General features: G+C 53.3%; 1 long non-coding RNA gene across 2 annotated transcripts; it reads right to left on the minus strand.

Annotated features, from left to right (window-relative positions):
• Window positions 1-265: 265 nt before the first annotated feature.
• On the minus strand, window positions 266-15,891 carry LOC137462818 (uncharacterized). Of its 2 annotated transcripts, none has more exons than XR_010993788.1 (3): window positions 15,816-15,891; window positions 4,288-15,727; window positions 266-2,011 (listed from the first exon to the last, which is right to left on the minus strand). It is a non-coding gene; the product is annotated as an uncharacterized lncRNA (long non-coding RNA). The 2 variants fall into 2 exon arrangements; XR_010993789.1 differs by having other exon boundaries at window positions 4,288-15,735; window positions 15,820-15,888.
• Between the last annotated feature and the right edge of the window lie 141 nt (window positions 15,892-16,032).

Below are 16,032 nucleotides of genomic sequence, written 5' to 3' on the forward strand. Positions count from 1 at the left end.
CCCCAGGCAGGGCTTGCAGGACAGTGGTGGTGTGTGCTGGGACTGGATGCCCCCACCCAGCTCCCTTCAGTGTCGTGAAGTTGGTCCTGTCTGTCCTCCCTCACTCCCAGTTTGTGTTACAGTTAAATAATGCATGGACCTGTTCCCTAACACCAGAGATGATTTCAAAGAGGATTTAATTATGCTCCAAAATACAGTTATAAAACAGCTATTGTGTGGTTTGGTTTTTTGGGGTTGCTTTTTTTTGGTGATTTTTTCCCCCTGCATAATGTGCTCCCTCAGGGAAGGTTTCATTTTAAGACAGGCACTTCCTTTGGTCTTTTCTCCAAATCAGGGGCTAAAACAACTGTTTAAAACTCTGATTCCTCCTGATTTTCCTCACCTCCATGGAAGGTGGGCATATTTAGGCTGAGTAAACTGCAGTGGGTGCACCTGGAGTGAGGGTGGAGGCAGCAGAGGGCTTGGGTGCTTGAAATAATATATGTGGAATTACGTTTTTGGAGTTAAAATTGACCCTGACATCTTCTGGAAGGGCTGATGGAGACCCTTTGCTGCTCTCAGACTGGTGAGGTGGGCTCAGCCATTCCATCTTCCCCCTCAGAGCTCCATCCTTCTCCACTGGCCTTTAATCACCTTGTTTTATGACCTGCTCCAGCACAGGGCATTGCACCTGTCAAGTCACACAACACCAGCTCAGGAACAAGTGCCTTTGCCCTCCAAATTAAAGCCACCTTCTGCTGCTCCCAGGCCTGTCAAACTTCCTGCAGCCTCTGCACAGCCTGCCTGCAGCCACTGCAGGGAAAAGTGCTATTTCCTGTCCTTTGAGGAATTTGCCTAAGGAATTTACCTAAGGGATTTACCTAAAGCTGCACCAGTGGATGCATCCTGCCAGTAATTTCTGCCCAGTTCATCGGGGCCCACAAACTTGGCTGAAAACCCAACAGTTGACTGTCGTTTTTGCTCAATTTAAATGAAAACCAGGTTTCAAGGCTTTCAGTGCACTGCCTTACTTTGAGGCAAGGGGCTGCCATTCTTAGGATGATTGACTATTTTCTCACCTCCTGATTTTTGTCCCATTCTTCATTTTAAGGGGTCCCACCACAAGGACAAATCTCTACACCAGGAGCAGGCAGGGAGACAACCCAAATCCTGCTTGGGCATTCCTCTCTCTTAAATTGCTACCCATTAGTCAGTGCTTGGCCCTGCAGCTGGTGCTCAGGTATCCCAGCTGAAGGGGATGGGGCCCCATTCCCACAGGAGAGGGGATCCAGGGTGGAACATGGGGTCGGGAGAACAAATGAAGGGGTGGAGGAGGAGGTTTGGGTCTGGCGCCTGGGATGGAGCCGGGGTTTCTCCCACTGGCGCTCCCCTGTCTGCCCAGGAAACAAACTCCGGTTTAAATATTGACTCTCCTGCACAAAGCCAGGCTGGGTGGGGATCGCTGCCGTTCTGTGCCTGTGCCGTTTATCAGCCTCCAGTGGAGAACTGAGATTGCCGGGACTTTGGCCTCATCTGCTCCCAGCTGCCCGGGGGAGAAAGGAGGCAGCGACAGCAGCCAGGAGAGGGAATCTCAGGTCAAGGCTGGTCTGTCTCTCCACTGGGCATGGATGCTTGAGTCTGGCAGGATCTGGAAAGCAGCAAGATGAGCCTTTGTGCCCAGGGAAGTGCAGCTGAGCTCAGAGCCAATGTTTCATCCTCTCCTTTCCCCTGCAGAGCCGTCCTGCTGAAGACCCTTCAGTTCAGTCCAAACCCCCTCTTGGCCATGCCAGTCTCCTGCCATGGAACCGGGAGGGAAGCATCCCAGAGAGCTCTCTCGATGCCTGGATGGTGCCTGGTGTCTCCCTGGTGTCTGGTCAGTGGGAAGGCCAGGGGCTGCCAGCCCTCCCCCGCAGCCGTGGAGGGCCCCATCTTGCAGCCACGCATGAGGAAGTGCCCTGTGGCACAGCTGCCCTCGATAAGGCTGTTTGCTCTGTTCTCCTGCAGCGCTGAGCTCCACGTAGGCAAATAATTCCTTAAAAAAAAAAAAAAAGTAAAAAATAATAACCCTCATAGAGGAGATTCTGCTGCCGGGGTGGCGGGGCCGGCTGGTGCCAGGAAATGTTCAGGGTGGGGACTTGGACTGGACCCAGGCAGCAGCAGCGCGGTGGCCCTGGACCTGTCCCTGTCTTCACACAGCCCCATCCCCTGGGATGGCCTTCACTCGAAATGGGGGATTACAGAGGAGCCAGGTCTTCATGGATTTCCCCCTGGATAAGGGAAATCCCATCTGGAAACAAGGAGAAGAGGCCACAAAGAGCACAGGGGCAAAGCTCGGCACAGCGGCCTGACCTGCCAGTGACAGCTCTGTCCATCACTCACGGCTGGTAAGAGGATGGGAAGGATGTGGGGAAGCTGCTTTCCATGCTCCTGCTTGCCTGCTGCAGGCTTTTTTTTAGGATAAACTCCCTCAAATCCCCCTAAACTAAGCTGCTGTGTTCCCTCCTGGGCAGTGCTCTCAGGGGGAGCCGGTGGTATTTCATCCCACCCTGAGGGGATCTGGGTTTTTGGGGAAGAGGTGGCAGCACAAGGTCAGCACAAGGTCAGACTCCTTTCCCTGCAGCCACCGAGACCCCTGCACACCTGCCTTGGCACTCACACCGTGCTGGATCCCCCCATCCCAGGGGAGAAACAGGAGGGGCAAAGTCTCCCCAGCTTTAAACTCAGCCCCTCTCCCCGTGCTGTGACCCCAGGCCGGGCTGGCGTGGCGAGGGTCGGCATCGCCGCGGCTGCGGCCCTGGCTCGAGGCGCTGACCCTCGCCGCAGACATGTGAATGCTCCCATCCCTCGGAATGGAGTTTCTCCCTGAAAAGCCGCCTGCGCTCTGCAAGCCGGGCGGCTCTTGTCAGGCTGCCAGAGGAGGCCGGAGCAGCGTCACATGCAGCAAAGTTTTACAAGGCGAGCGAGCGTCTGGGGAGAGGGACGGGAGAGGGACCGACCGCCGCACGCACACACTCGGACGCGCACGCGGAGAAACCTCCTCCAGGCTGCCTCCAGCTCTCATCCCAATGCTGATTTTTTTTTTCCTCTTTTTTTTTTCTTTTGTTTTTGGAAGAACAAAGACTTTGGGGTGGGTTGGCGCTGTTGTTTTTCCGGGGTTGCTGTCGGTGGACGGGGGGAGGCTGGAGGTGGAGGGGGGAGCTGGTGGCTTGAATGCGAGAAAGTCCCAAATTTCCCTGGCCGAGTTGCCAAGGTTGTCTGTGCGAAACTTAGGGGAGGAAAGACAGGAGAGGGGGGGGAAATAATTAAAAAATAAAATATGATGACGTCACTCGGAGCAGGGGTGCCTTCCCTGCTGCCTGTCAGATGCGCCTGAAAAGAACAGGGCAATAAAACAACAGCCGCCTCTGTCTCCCTCGTTAAACATGGCACTAATTGGATGTTAATTTTTCCTTGCTCTTCTCGCTGCTCGATTGTGAGGGTTCTGCCTGGCTCTCCCTCTCCCGCTTCCTTTCTTTCCTGTTGCAATGCTCTTGGCAGCTCTGAGGGACTCCGGACTGTGCGCTCCCCTCCTGCTCGTGGACTGGAATAATTCAGGAGCTGGGAGAATTAAAAAAGACGAGGCGCGGGGGCGAACGGTTCAGAAACGGGGCGGGCGTGATGGATTTCGAGAGCTACGCTAATCTCCCCGTTTCCCGTGCATTGTCCTGCCGACTTGGAGCTATTCTTTTCCCATTTGATTTCTCTTCCCCTCCTTTCCCTTCACGTTGGGTTTGGACTGCAGGGCAAAAATATATGTTAAAAAAAAAAAAAGGCATTAAAAAAAAGGGAAAAAGGCAGGAAAAAATAGAAAAAAGACTAAAAAAAAAAATAGGGAAAAGGAGAAGAAAAAAGCCAAAAAAAAAAAAAAGAGGAAAAGAAAAAAAGCCTGGTTCAATGACGACAAACCCCCAAACCTCCTCCCAGCTCCCCCCGTCTCGCCGCGCTGCCTAACCCCTGCGTGGAAACAGGCATTTTAGGGAGCCGGAGCAGGAAGTTGTTGTTCTCTGTCTTGCCCAGGTCATCCTTCCAGGGTATGTGTGCAAGGGCGGTGGGCACGAGGGCTCGGTGGGCGCCCAGCAGCCGTCGGCCGCCCCCCACGCTACCCCTGGCCAACGAGGCGGGTGAGCAGCGCAGGGGGAACGGGGGCCGGGTGGTGTTTTGGGGGGACGCAAGAGGGGCCCAAGGGACAGGATGGGTGGGGGAGAGGAGGGGAGGGAGCAGGAGGCGGAGGTGGGGGGAGAGAGCGAGAGCCGGGGAGTAAAGTCCTACCTGGGATCGGTGCCAACTTCCTGCAAAGGGTTACAGACCCGCGGCTTTGAGAGCCCACCAGAGGCGAGTGCGCTCTTGTCACGGTTCCAAGGCGAGATGAAGGCAGCGGGAACAGGTACAGCAGATGCCGAGTGGCCTCGTTTGCCCGCCGAGCAGGGCTTCGGCTCGATTTAAGCCTCGCCGACGAGGAGCCTTCGGTGCTCCCGCCGGTGGGGGCCTCGCCATCCCTGCACGAGGCCACTGGGGCTGTCGGGTGCCAAGGGTGGGGTGGGTGGCTCGGTGGCAGGGGGGGTGTGTGTGCCTGGCACGGGGGGGCCTCTGCCGCTCGCTCGCCTTCTTGCCGTTTGGATTAACATGCGGAAGATGCGCCTGTCACTTTGCTTACTGTCAGCGCCGGCTCGGGGATGGGTGACGGCTTTGTTCGGCGCAGCCGGGGGAGCCGTGCCAACTCGGACTTGGCAGGCGAAGCCGGGTGGGCAGGGAGAGGGGGACGAGGGAGCGGGAACGGCTGCTGGGGCGGCTGCGGAGGGACGTGGCCGCAGGCCCGCGTCTGAGCACGGCGGCTTTCTGTTGGCGTGCGCCTCCTTCTCCCTCCCTCTCTCCTGCTCTCGCCTGCGCCCAGGCTGGTGCAGACAAAATGAAAACGTGTTTTGTTTTGGTTTTTTGGCATCTCCCCAGCAGTGCTACCAACCCCAGCTGCCCCCCCTCCACTCCCTTCCCCAACCCGCTGTGACTCCCTTTTACAATCGGCACGACCCAGGTGCTCGGGCAGCAACAAAATAAGGCCAAAAATACCCCCTGGCACCCAAACCACCCCCAATCTGCCACCCTGGGCAGCAACTGCTCCCAACCGTTCTCCATGGCGGGTGGGTTGTTGTTTGTATGTATGTATATATATTTGTTATCCTCTTTTTTTTCTGCCCCCATCGAGTCCCTCTCGCGTTGGGTGTATGTGTTCCTATTCAAGGACCCGTCACCTCCTGTCGTGCTAAAACCAGGAAGGAGGGAGCCAAGGGCTCATTTCTGCCTGGACGCCGGGGCGGCATGCGAGGGAGACAACGATGGAGGACAAGAGGAGGGAGGAGAGGGATGGGAAGGCGGGAAAAGGAGCATGGGGAGGGGGGAAAATAAGTAATCCACCTCCCCAGGCCTTTTGTTTAACCTGCATCGATGCAAAGAGGGGTCTTGGGGTTTTTTTTCCTCCCCTTGTCCTTTTTTTTCACCATGTGCTTGAGCCTCATGGGGCGTTTTCGAGCCTCATAGGGCAACTTTCCGGAGCGGGCGGTGTCGGAGGTTGATTTTTTGGGAGGCGGCGGGCTCGTCCCGCAGGCGCGCAGCTCCCAGTGCAGGAATTCCTGCCAGCTTGCCTTTGTGCCAGCCTCCGTTGGCCTTGGGTGTCTCGTTCGGATGGAGCCTGGCATCCAGGCACCGCCCATTTCTTGGCATTGAGCTGCGAGGAGAAGGAAAGGGGAGAGAGCGAGCGAGAGAAGGGAAAAAAAAAAGCTGTCTCACTCAAACTGGCCTTTCTCGGAAAAGGATCCTTCCCCGATGATTGTCCGGATAAGCGGAGCTAAATCCAGCCACTACTCAACAACAAAACCACTCTCTTCCACGGTGCGTCTCTCTTGCTGCCTTGGTACGAAATCAAACCTCACTCTTAATTTTGGTTGTTTTTTTTTTTTTTTTTTTTTTTTTTTGTCCGTGCGGTTGGGGTTTTTTGCCTTTGATTTGAAATAATGTTTTGTTCCTCCAGTTGCTCCGTTGCTTTGTTGTTGCTGTAACCTGCCTTCTCCCCGAAATCCCTTCCCGCCGAGTCCTCTGGCCCTTGGTGCTAAAACACCCGACTTTAATCGGTCTCCTAGAGAGGGATGTATAGCAGATAGGCAGGTCCCTACGTGCAGCATCTGGAGCAGAACTGGAGGGTGATTTCTCTCCCTGCCCTCGCCGCACCACCCGGGACGTCCCCAGGAGCCACCCGGAGCTGGGCGTTGTCGCCCGGCTGCCTCTTTAGTTCCCCACCGGGCACCACCGACGGGGGAGAATGTGTCGAATCATGTCGGATTTGCAATTCAACATGGCAGCCGGCGCAAACGTGGTGGGAGACGCTGGGCACGGGCACTCCCGGCAGCGCCAGCGCAGGGTGGGGGCACGGCAAGAGCGGATGCACGGACAGGGAGGACGAGAGGACAGCGGGGAGGACACCAGGGTGAGGTCAGAGCAGGAGGATAATTTTATTTCATTTCATTTGAAGGGTGTGAGTTCCACCAGGAGCGGTCTGGGAAGGAGGGAACTCAAGCCGCCTGGTTTTGTCAGCATTAACTGTTTAGAAGCTGGCTGGTTCCCCACGCTGGCACGGCATGCCCGGGCGGGCGCGGGGCTGGGAGATGCCCGGCAGCGGGGCGGGACAGGGCACTCCGGAGGTGGCTTTTCCTGGAGCCACGGCAGCCTCGGGGCTGGGCCGGCTGCTGCTGGAGGAAGCCCTGCGAAGGAAGGCTCGGGATGTTCCCGGGCCGTGCGGCTCCTCCGGCCTCGTGCAGGTTCGCGCCTCGCACCGGGGCGAGGTTTGGCACGACCGAGGCTCCGCAGGGTGGCCCGGCCCTACCCGAGCCCAGGGCTTGCCCCAGCGTGGGGGAATATGCCCTCTTTCTGTCAAACTTAATTTAGGCCTGGCTGGGACACAACAAAAGCAGCTTGTTTGCAGGGCAGGGTCCTCCTTCCCGGCTGCCGCGCACTCCGCAGGCGCTCGGAGCCATGAAAGCCACCCCTCCTCCTTCACCAAATTTTTCCTCCTCTTCCCCGCTGCCCAGCCTCCTCGCTCCTCCTCCTTTCTCTGAAAAAAAACCCCTTTTTCAGTGAGCGACGTATGGCCCTACAGTAAAACCTTCGAACTGGCCACAAAGCACCCAAATGCTGCGGCCCTTCTCTGCCTCCGTGACCCAGCATCCTGCACTGGCTGTATCAGCCCTGCTCTGGGGACATTCCCAAAACTGCCTTACCCGCCAGGATGGTGGCAGCCTCCCAGAGATGGTGTCCTAGCCATTTCACATCTTCCTGACCCCTCAGGGAGCTCTGTGGCCTCGTGCACCCTGGTTTGGTGACCGGGACGCTGGGGTCCAGTCCTGGACCTTGCCTGTTGTGCTGTTCCCACAACGCCCCACGGCTGGTTTGCCAGATGAAATTCCCACGTTGTGGGAGCTGGGGGCAGTCAGGCATTTGTGGGGTCTGACCCTCAAAATGTGCCAGGATGGTATCTTCAGCAGAGTGCGTGGACACAGTGGGTTACATCCAGACCCTTAATTCCAGTGAAGAGGCAGCACAAGTGTTTTACTCATCATTCCAGCTTTTCCCTTGCAGATTATTTATACAAAGAGGGGCTGGGGTGAAACCAGACCTTTCCCAATTTGCTCCCAATCCGTATTGCTTTCCTGTGAAAATCTGGGGGAGAAAAAAATACTAAAACCCCCAAAACCCACTGAAGCTCCTGCAAGCAGTCTGAGAGGAAAAAAAGTCTGAGCTCAAGCAAGGCTCTTCTGACGTGTCTTAAGCAAAACATCTGGCACCCCTGGAAGAGCCATCCAGCCAAGGGACACAGCTGTTTTATTCCACAGCTCACAGCAAAACAGGGCTTGTGCTTCCAGAACATGGCTCAGCAGAAAGGGTGAATTCTTGAAAGGGGGAGTCAGATCTTTCTGCTGTTTATTGCCTCTGAATCCCCAGTTTGCTCTCAGGCTGCTCTGGTGTGAGTTCTGCTCCATCTCCTGGCAGGAGACCAGGAACTTTGCTCTGAGGCTGGAGCTGCTGTAACCCCCAGCAGGCAGCAGAGCAGCAGAGCCACTCTGGATTTGCACAGACATTCCTCACAGTAGGATCAGGCCCCCAGGTTTTTCGAGGGTGGCTCTGGGTAATTTCCTTTCCTTAAAAGGACCAAGTTTGGCCAAGGCAGAGTTTGAATTGTGATTTCCTTTTTTCTTTTTCCTCTTTTTTTTTTTTTTTTTTTTTTCTGTAATCCCCTACAACTCACAGCAAAATTTATATTGGTGAGAATTGCCTGATTTTCAGCTGCAGAAAATGCTGAGCTCTGTGTCTCCACAGGCCAGACCTGAGGGGGAATGGTTCCCCCATGCTGGACCATCCATGTAAGCAGCTTCACCACTCCAGGAACCACTTCTGGTGGGGAAAGAAAGGGTAAAAGGCAATGAGACTAATTTTATTTCTGTGGGCTCCACCCTCAGCCTTTCCACTAATTGTTCCAAGGGATCTGGGGGTACAAGTTTCATGAGATCCTTGTAGGACCCATCCAAGGGAGAGCTGACACTGGCAGGCTCCATGGGAACATGGTGTCCAAGCACAGCCTGATCGGACTCACCCTCTGTACCACCCCACAGCTGGGCCTCAGAAGAATCAATACCATTTCTTTTTCTCCCTGCAGTGTTTTTCTCTCTCTGCCACCTCTCTCAGCTCCTAATTTCTCTCTAGATTCTTCCGTGGTACTGGGTTTTTATGTCAGAGTTGCTCATAGCTACTGTTTAACTTTGGTGATAATTGGCTGCTGTGAAAGGTGAGGTCTGGGAAGACACAGGAGGTGACCAGTTTGTTATTGTAGGGCTGCTCATGGGCACTGAGCTGTGCTGTCTGGCTCTGCAGCTGGAAAGCCCATGAGACATGCAGGGTTTGGCATGCTTAGGCTGCTCTCCAGATAGTCCTGGCCACAGGAAATGTAAGAGAAGTAGCCCAGCAAAGGACACAACCAACACGCTGCGTGAGGGGAGGTCTGTGCAGTCAGAGGTGATGGCACCCAAATATCACCCTGTTCTGGGAGGGGTGGCATCAGGTGAACCTCTCCTGCTCATTCCCACACCAGGGCTTTTCTCCTCTGTGGTTGCTGCCAGCATCACCGTCCTGCTGGGCTTGGGAGGCCGTGCCCAAGGGAGGTGGCCGTGCATCCCTGGCTCCTGCAGGACTGGGCAGGAGGTTTCTCCTCATCTGCAAGACCACAACAAACACTGTGCTTCCTCCTCCTCCTCCTTTCTCCTCTTCCTCTTCCCCCCAGCTTGAGGGCTTTGCAGGGCAGCCACAGCCATCTTTATCTCAATCTCAGGTCCAGTTTGGACTCATGGGATGGTCCATGCTGATGTTTTATTGCCAGATGTGGAGACCTGAAGCAGCTTTGCAAGGCCTGGGAGCTTCTGGGAGTAACACCAAGAGTTCAGGTTCTCCCATCCTTCAGTCTGGGTTTGCTCGGTGCTGGGCATCAGCTCTGATGAGGGAAAGGGAGGTTGTGGGGCAGAACGTGGCATCCTGGCACATGAGCCAGAGTCAATCTGGGTGGGGAGCAGGCAGCAGGGTGGCAGCAGGCACAAGGTGGGAGCAGGCACAAGCATGGGAGCAGCCTAATTTCCTTGCATCAATTTTGACAACAGAAACGTGAGTTCAGGCTGGTAGTGGAGGCACCCTGGGCATGCAAGGAGAGAAGATCCCAAAATCCCAACTCAGAGCAACAAGTTGGGTTACAGAGTTTTCCAAGCAGGAAACTCCTCACAGTACCTCCACCAAAAGTCAGGGCAGCTGCTGATGCCAGTGTGATTCACAGCTTTAGTGTCTGCACATCTGCTCCCAGAGCTCCAGTTTGTGGGATGAGGATTGGGCTAAGACCCTTGGAGCTGAGCAGCCCCACAGGGAGGATGCCTGGGACCATCCCTCCAGCTGCTGTGTGTTGGGAGCACATTGCTGCCTCTGAAGAGAGCTGGGATGAATGCAGAGGGACATGGATAAAAGGAGGGCTTTGCTTCTTCCTCCGAGGTGGCACTGCAGAAAATCCAAGCAGGTGATGAAACCAAAGCACTTGGCATGTTTCAGTGTCCCAGATATAATACAGATGAGGCTTCCAACATCACCTCCCAATTCAGTCTGGCCACTCATCCTACAGCGTGGTGGGGAATTCCTTCTGCTGTTTTCAATCCACAAAACTACCTTCTCTCCCTGTCCCCAGCAACCACGTGCTGTGAACACACACCAAACTCCACCCTAAGAGCGGCTGCATCTCAGCAGAGATGAGGAGACACACAGTGAACGATGTGTCAAGCCCAACAGTCTTTGTTGTTGACCTTGCTAACCCTGAAATCTTTCGGGCTTTTCAGAGAGGCAGCAGCAAAAGAGAAGCCTGGCAACCAACTCTGGAAGTAGGGAGAGCTGAGCTGATGGAGCCTGGATGTGCTGGGGCTGGCAGCCAGGATCTGCCCCTGAGCCGGGGCTGGATCCAGCCGTGCCTGAGCTCGGCAGGAGTTCCCATCTGGATCTCAGCTTTGCAGTCCAGGCCCTCCCCTGCCCAGGGGATTAGCGGAGCCGCGGTTCCCAGGGCGCGGGAGGGGCTAATGAACAGAGACAGGATAACGAAGCAGGTATGGGCTTCCTGTACTTTAGGGCTCAGGAGGAAATCCTGCAGCTGGTGAATCTGGATGCGATTAGTGTCCATTTCTCCCTGTGTAATCAACCCATCTGTTCATCCTTGCGCATCAGCCGTGCACGCCCCACTGCAGGCAGATGCCTCTCGGGCACTCTTTTCATCCCTGTCTGCCACGGCCGCTCCGGGCGGGATGAGAACAAGGCTCGCTCTGAGCCCTGGCAGCGCCTGCTCCGCTCCCCGCCGGGCTCGCAGCCGGGCCGGGCTGGGGCAGCCCTGGGGGAGCTGCAGCCAACACGGCCACGATCCCAAACAGCAGGACCCAGCGCTTTTTACCTTCCTTTTATACTTTTTTTTCACCATGTGCTTGAGCCTCATGGGGCGTTTGCCTCGTGGGGCAACTTTCCGGAGCGAGTGGTGTCGGAGGTTGATTTTTTGGGAGGCGGCAGGCTCGTCCCGCAGATGCGCGGCTCCCATTGTAGGAATTCCTGCCAGCTCGCCCTTGTGCCAGCCTCTGTTGGTCTTGGGTGTCTCGTTCGGATGGAGCCTGGCATCCAGAAAAAGCCGCTGTTCTGGCGGGAGGGATGGTGGCTCCTCCAAAGGGCTTGGAGCAGTTCAGAGAGATCGCTGTGACACACAGATAAGCTCAGCTTTCCAGACTCTGCCTGCTCATCCCAGCTCAGCTTTGCCACAAGCAGGTAAAGATGGATTATGTTTGGCCACCTGGGTTCAAAGCCTTGTTCATGCCATGGGATGCTGAGCACAGGACACATGGGCCCCTCATGGTCAGGGGAGGGACTGAGCTCTCAGTCCTGCTCTGTAAGAACACTGGGAAAGTTGATAGGTGCTGTGCAGGATCTTGAATATCCATTTCAGCTTCTTTTCCTTGGCTATGCAAAAAACACGACAGCCCTGCAGTGGGTTACAAATGTCAGGTAATGCGCCGGCCTGGGCTGAAATGAAATCAAAAGAGGAGCTGGTGTGTGGATCAATGGGTTGTTTTTTGTAGTGCAGTCTCTCAAGTTTGCATGGTCCTTTAGGGTCTTCTGAAAGGTCCAGCTTGGTGACAGAGTTGGGACAAAACTCAGGGTTACAATTCCCAGTCCTGGTGTCCTGTATTCCCAAACAGTGTCAGTCTCCACTGAAATAGCTCTTGCTGGTGGTCACTGGAGTGTCCTGGGGATCTGTCGCACCAAGTGCTGTCCATGTGAAGATGAAGGTGGTCCCTACCCGGGGGAGTTTACATGTGCAGCCCAGTCCTCCCCCATGTGTGGTGTTCAGGGATCCAGGCACCTGAGCTCCTGCCAAAGTGTCATTACAGCCAGGAACAATCTCAGGAATGCAGCACAGGTTAAACATTTCATTTGCTTTCAAGGGCTACTTGTTGCTTCCTTTCTAAATGCAACCTGTCCTCAGCCCCTGTTATATTGCTCTGGGCTGCTCTTTGGCTCCTGAATCTTCTGATTTTTTATGGCTTGGAATGCACTGATTTACCATAAGGAATAAATGAAAATCAAAAGAAAACAGCAGTACTTGTTTGCATAGGCCCTACATTGTTCTGTGCTCTGCTGCTACTGAAATAGGAGTGACAAATCCCAATCCCTGGACAGAGGTTTTTTGAGTGGTGGCTGTGTGCAAACAAGGCTGGGGAAGATAAACAAGCAGAAGAAAAATGGGTTTAGGAAATGACAGTTGAGGATGGTCAGTCAACTGATGGGTCAAAGCCAGCACAAGACCATCAATTAGCAAAGCCATATTGATATTGTTTCTCCAAAGCATTTTTGCATCCACAAAGAGGGCCAAGAGCTGGATCTGTGGTCAAACTTGGCTGCAGTTAGGAATCTGTACAGTTTCTATGTTGCAAAGGGGGAGTTTTAGAAAGGATTCTGCCTGTAGAAAATATGTCCACAGTTCCAGAAGGGCTCAGCCAAAAGGGTGATGAAAATCTGTCTGTTGGTGTCATCGTCAGAACTGCTGGAGGTGGGAACATTTGCTAATCTTGCTTATTTTAGGGGCCCTGCTTTCGGAAGCAGTTCAGTTCTGAAAATGCAGCTCCGAAAACTCAGCTCTTAAGAGTCTCATGCAATACATGCCTCAGACTAGACTAAAGAGGGATGAATTTTTCAGACTGTAGGTTCTTGCTTGCCTAATTATGATTTTCAGCTTCTTTCAATTCGGTCTTTGCATTGTATAAATGTGACACAGAAGAAATAGCTGTGACATTGCCTGGCGTTTTCTGTTCCAGCTGGGGAGGAACCAGCTAAGCCTGCAGGGTTTCAGAGCTTGCAGAGCTGCTGTGGAAGGAGAATTTAGTTTCACATTTGGGAAACAAACTCAGTTCCCTGAGTAATCTAAACTGTCACAATCTCTCTTCCTCCAGCACCCCCAGGCCTGGGGACAGTGTCACTCTTAAGGGGTAACTTTGGCACCCTGAGGCACTGCAGGATTGAGCAGGATTGTTGTATTCATACCAAACCTGAATTCAAGGCAAGCAACCTTCATCAGCTCCAGTGGTTACATCTCTAATGGAACCTTTCAGTAGGTTAAAATCTCCACTAGGGGTTTTGACTTCCCTGCTCAGTTGCCTCAGCAGACACATAAGGTGCCTGAAGATGCACAAAATGGCTTTTGGATGAGCTCAGGACTGGCCACAGTCTAAACTGGTTTGGCTTGCAGGATTTGTGGCAGCTGCAGCTCCAAATCCAGCCTGGGATGGGTCCCAGTGATATGGATAGAGAAGCCATCTCTCACTTCAGAGAGTTCTCTGCCAACATCCAGCTTCTGGAAGAGAGAGGAGAAGCTGCCCTGGGTGCGAGCAGAGCTCCAGAGCAGGGTGAGATGTGGGTCACAGACTGCTGGGCATGTACTAGAAAGATCAGCAATGTTGTCAAAAACCCTGGCTTGGGGTTTTTCTGTGTTTTGTGGGTCTGGAGCTTGGTCTGAGATGTGGCAGCTCCATCTTCATCCATGGTGGGAGCAGGAAAGAGCTTGGATGGACTCCGGCCTTTGTGCTTCAGGAGTGCCAACAGTATGAATAATGTATAGGAGCTCAATTCTTCTCTCCCTGGCCGAGGGCGAGGTGTCCCAGCTGATAGGAACTGGGAGCCCAATCTTGTTAAAGCCAGTGTTAGACTTAGACCTTCATGAGATCCACTGCCTCAAGCAATTCCATTGTTCAAAGCACATTTGCTTAATTAGTACATTAACTAATAACCTTCTCAGCATCCCAGGTAGGGAATATCTGTCTCCCAGATTAGGAAACAAGCAAAGTGACTCACTAAGACTGGATGCAGAAGCTTAGCAATGCAGCTGTTAAGTCTGGGTTTTTCTGTCCCAAATGATTTTGTGTGACTGCTGCTGCCTTATGCACATAATTTCCCTGAGACAGAAATGGAGGAGTCCTAAAAACTCCCAAGAGACTGCTCAGGCCCAGTGAGGAAAGGTACCCCTGGACAAACCTGAGAAGAACTGAATCCATCCAAATACTCAGAGGAGGCAATTTGCTTCACCCGCATGCACCAACTAAGGAATAAAAACAAAACCACTTCTCATTTTCAAGGAAAGTTTTTCTCACCACCTTGGTTTTTCACTCACATCTTCATCTACTCTAAATTTCATGAGCAAATGGCCAGTGTGGGGAGGAGAGAGCACACAAGGGATGGCAGTGGGGCTGTGTTTGTACAGGTTCACTGGGATGGGATCAGACCAGAGGGATAAGACCTGGAGAGATTCAGACAAACAGCCAGAGGGTAAACTTTGATACTGAAGAAGTCCTTCGATCCCAACACATGATGAGCAGCTGATTTACACAGCTTTGCAGCATGGTTGGAAAAAAACCCTGAGCTGAAGCACAAGGGAAGAGTTCTTTGGCTTGCCAGACCCATGACAAGACCACAGACCCTTTCTCACGAGCCCTGATCCCAAACAGAAAGGAGAAACTTGTTCTCTCCACCCAGCTCTGACCTGAAGGCGCTTTGTGCTTTGCCTCCTTTCAAATGACAATTCTCAGCTGCAAGGATGTGTGTGCAGAGGAATGAGAACCAACTCCTGCATGCAGGGATCCCTCCCTGAGAAGGAGAATCTCACGCGGTTTAATTATGGGGCCACGTGCCTTATCAGTCTGCTGGCTTCCAACCAGCCCAGGCAGCCACAGCCCTGCTCAGCACTGGAATGTCAAGGGAGTGCCCGGAATGAGGGACCTGGTGAGGTCACAGAAGCAGAAGGCAGCAAAGCAAGTGGCTGTCCTGTAGAAGGGACTCCTTTCATGACCACAGCTTAATGCACCACCAGTTTGCTGAGCCCACAGCAGCCCAGATTGGAGGCTACAAAAATATCCCTGTTCAGCAACTCCTCCCTTGTCCTTTGTGAAGCTCCAGCATTTTAATCATGTTCACACCTCCCTCTCCTGACACAAACCATCTCAGCTCCCTCTCAGGTCCACGAAACCTGTGCTTTCCTGGTCTCATTCTCTTGCTTATACGTCAGACACTCTCCCCTCCATCAGCTTCCCAAACGTCCCTGTTTCTTATTCTCTGTATTCCCATCTTTCCCCCCCTGCACCCTCATTTGACTAAGATTTGTTGAATAACCAGCTAGTGTTGAGGGGCTACCTGCAGCTCTGGGTGTGCTGTTGATAGACTGAGCAACCCCAGCTCCATGCATGTCCCCAGTTCCATATTTCTCCATCTCAGGACCACCAGGAAGGTGCTGCTGATGTAGGGGCCCTGTTGTTGGGAAAGGCAAAACACCCAAATGTGTCTTGTAAATGTGTCTCATCCTGCTCTGTTCATTTTCACTCAGAATAAGGGTAAAAACAGAGTTCCTCAGGTTGTTGGGGGTGCCAGAGCAGCTGAAATTGGTTTTCATTTTTAGCTTCAGCCTGACATGCTGCGTGTGGCCATCCCTGATCTGTTCCTATACACATCCACAGCCCTTTGGTCATCATTCTCCAACCTGTCTTGCTGGTTTTCCTAGAAGAGTATTACACAAGAAATGCACTATTCTCTCCATGCACAGGTGTTTTCAAGCAAGCCTGGTCTTCTCAAAGCCTAATAAAATAAACCAGACTTGGATCTCTCAAATACCTTCAAAATTACCAGACTTTGAGGTTAATACAAAGTGCATAAACCTACTTGTGGGGTCACATGGCTCCACATCAAACCCATACCAGAAATCAGGATATCCTGAGCAGGCTCTCAGTGGAGTTTGTTACAGGTGATGCTTATTTTTAGGGACATTTTAATAAGCCTAATTGATCACAACAAATTACTAATAAATCCATAACATTTTGCACCTGGAGATTTTTGGTTACTTTGCCAGAAATTGCAATGAGGAATAGTGGTTTT

Source organism: Anomalospiza imberbis, chromosome 26 (assembly GCF_031753505.1).
Source record: "Anomalospiza imberbis isolate Cuckoo-Finch-1a 21T00152 chromosome 26, ASM3175350v1, whole genome shotgun sequence".
In the NCBI taxonomy this organism is placed as follows: Eukaryota; Metazoa; Chordata; class Aves; order Passeriformes; family Viduidae; genus Anomalospiza; species Anomalospiza imberbis.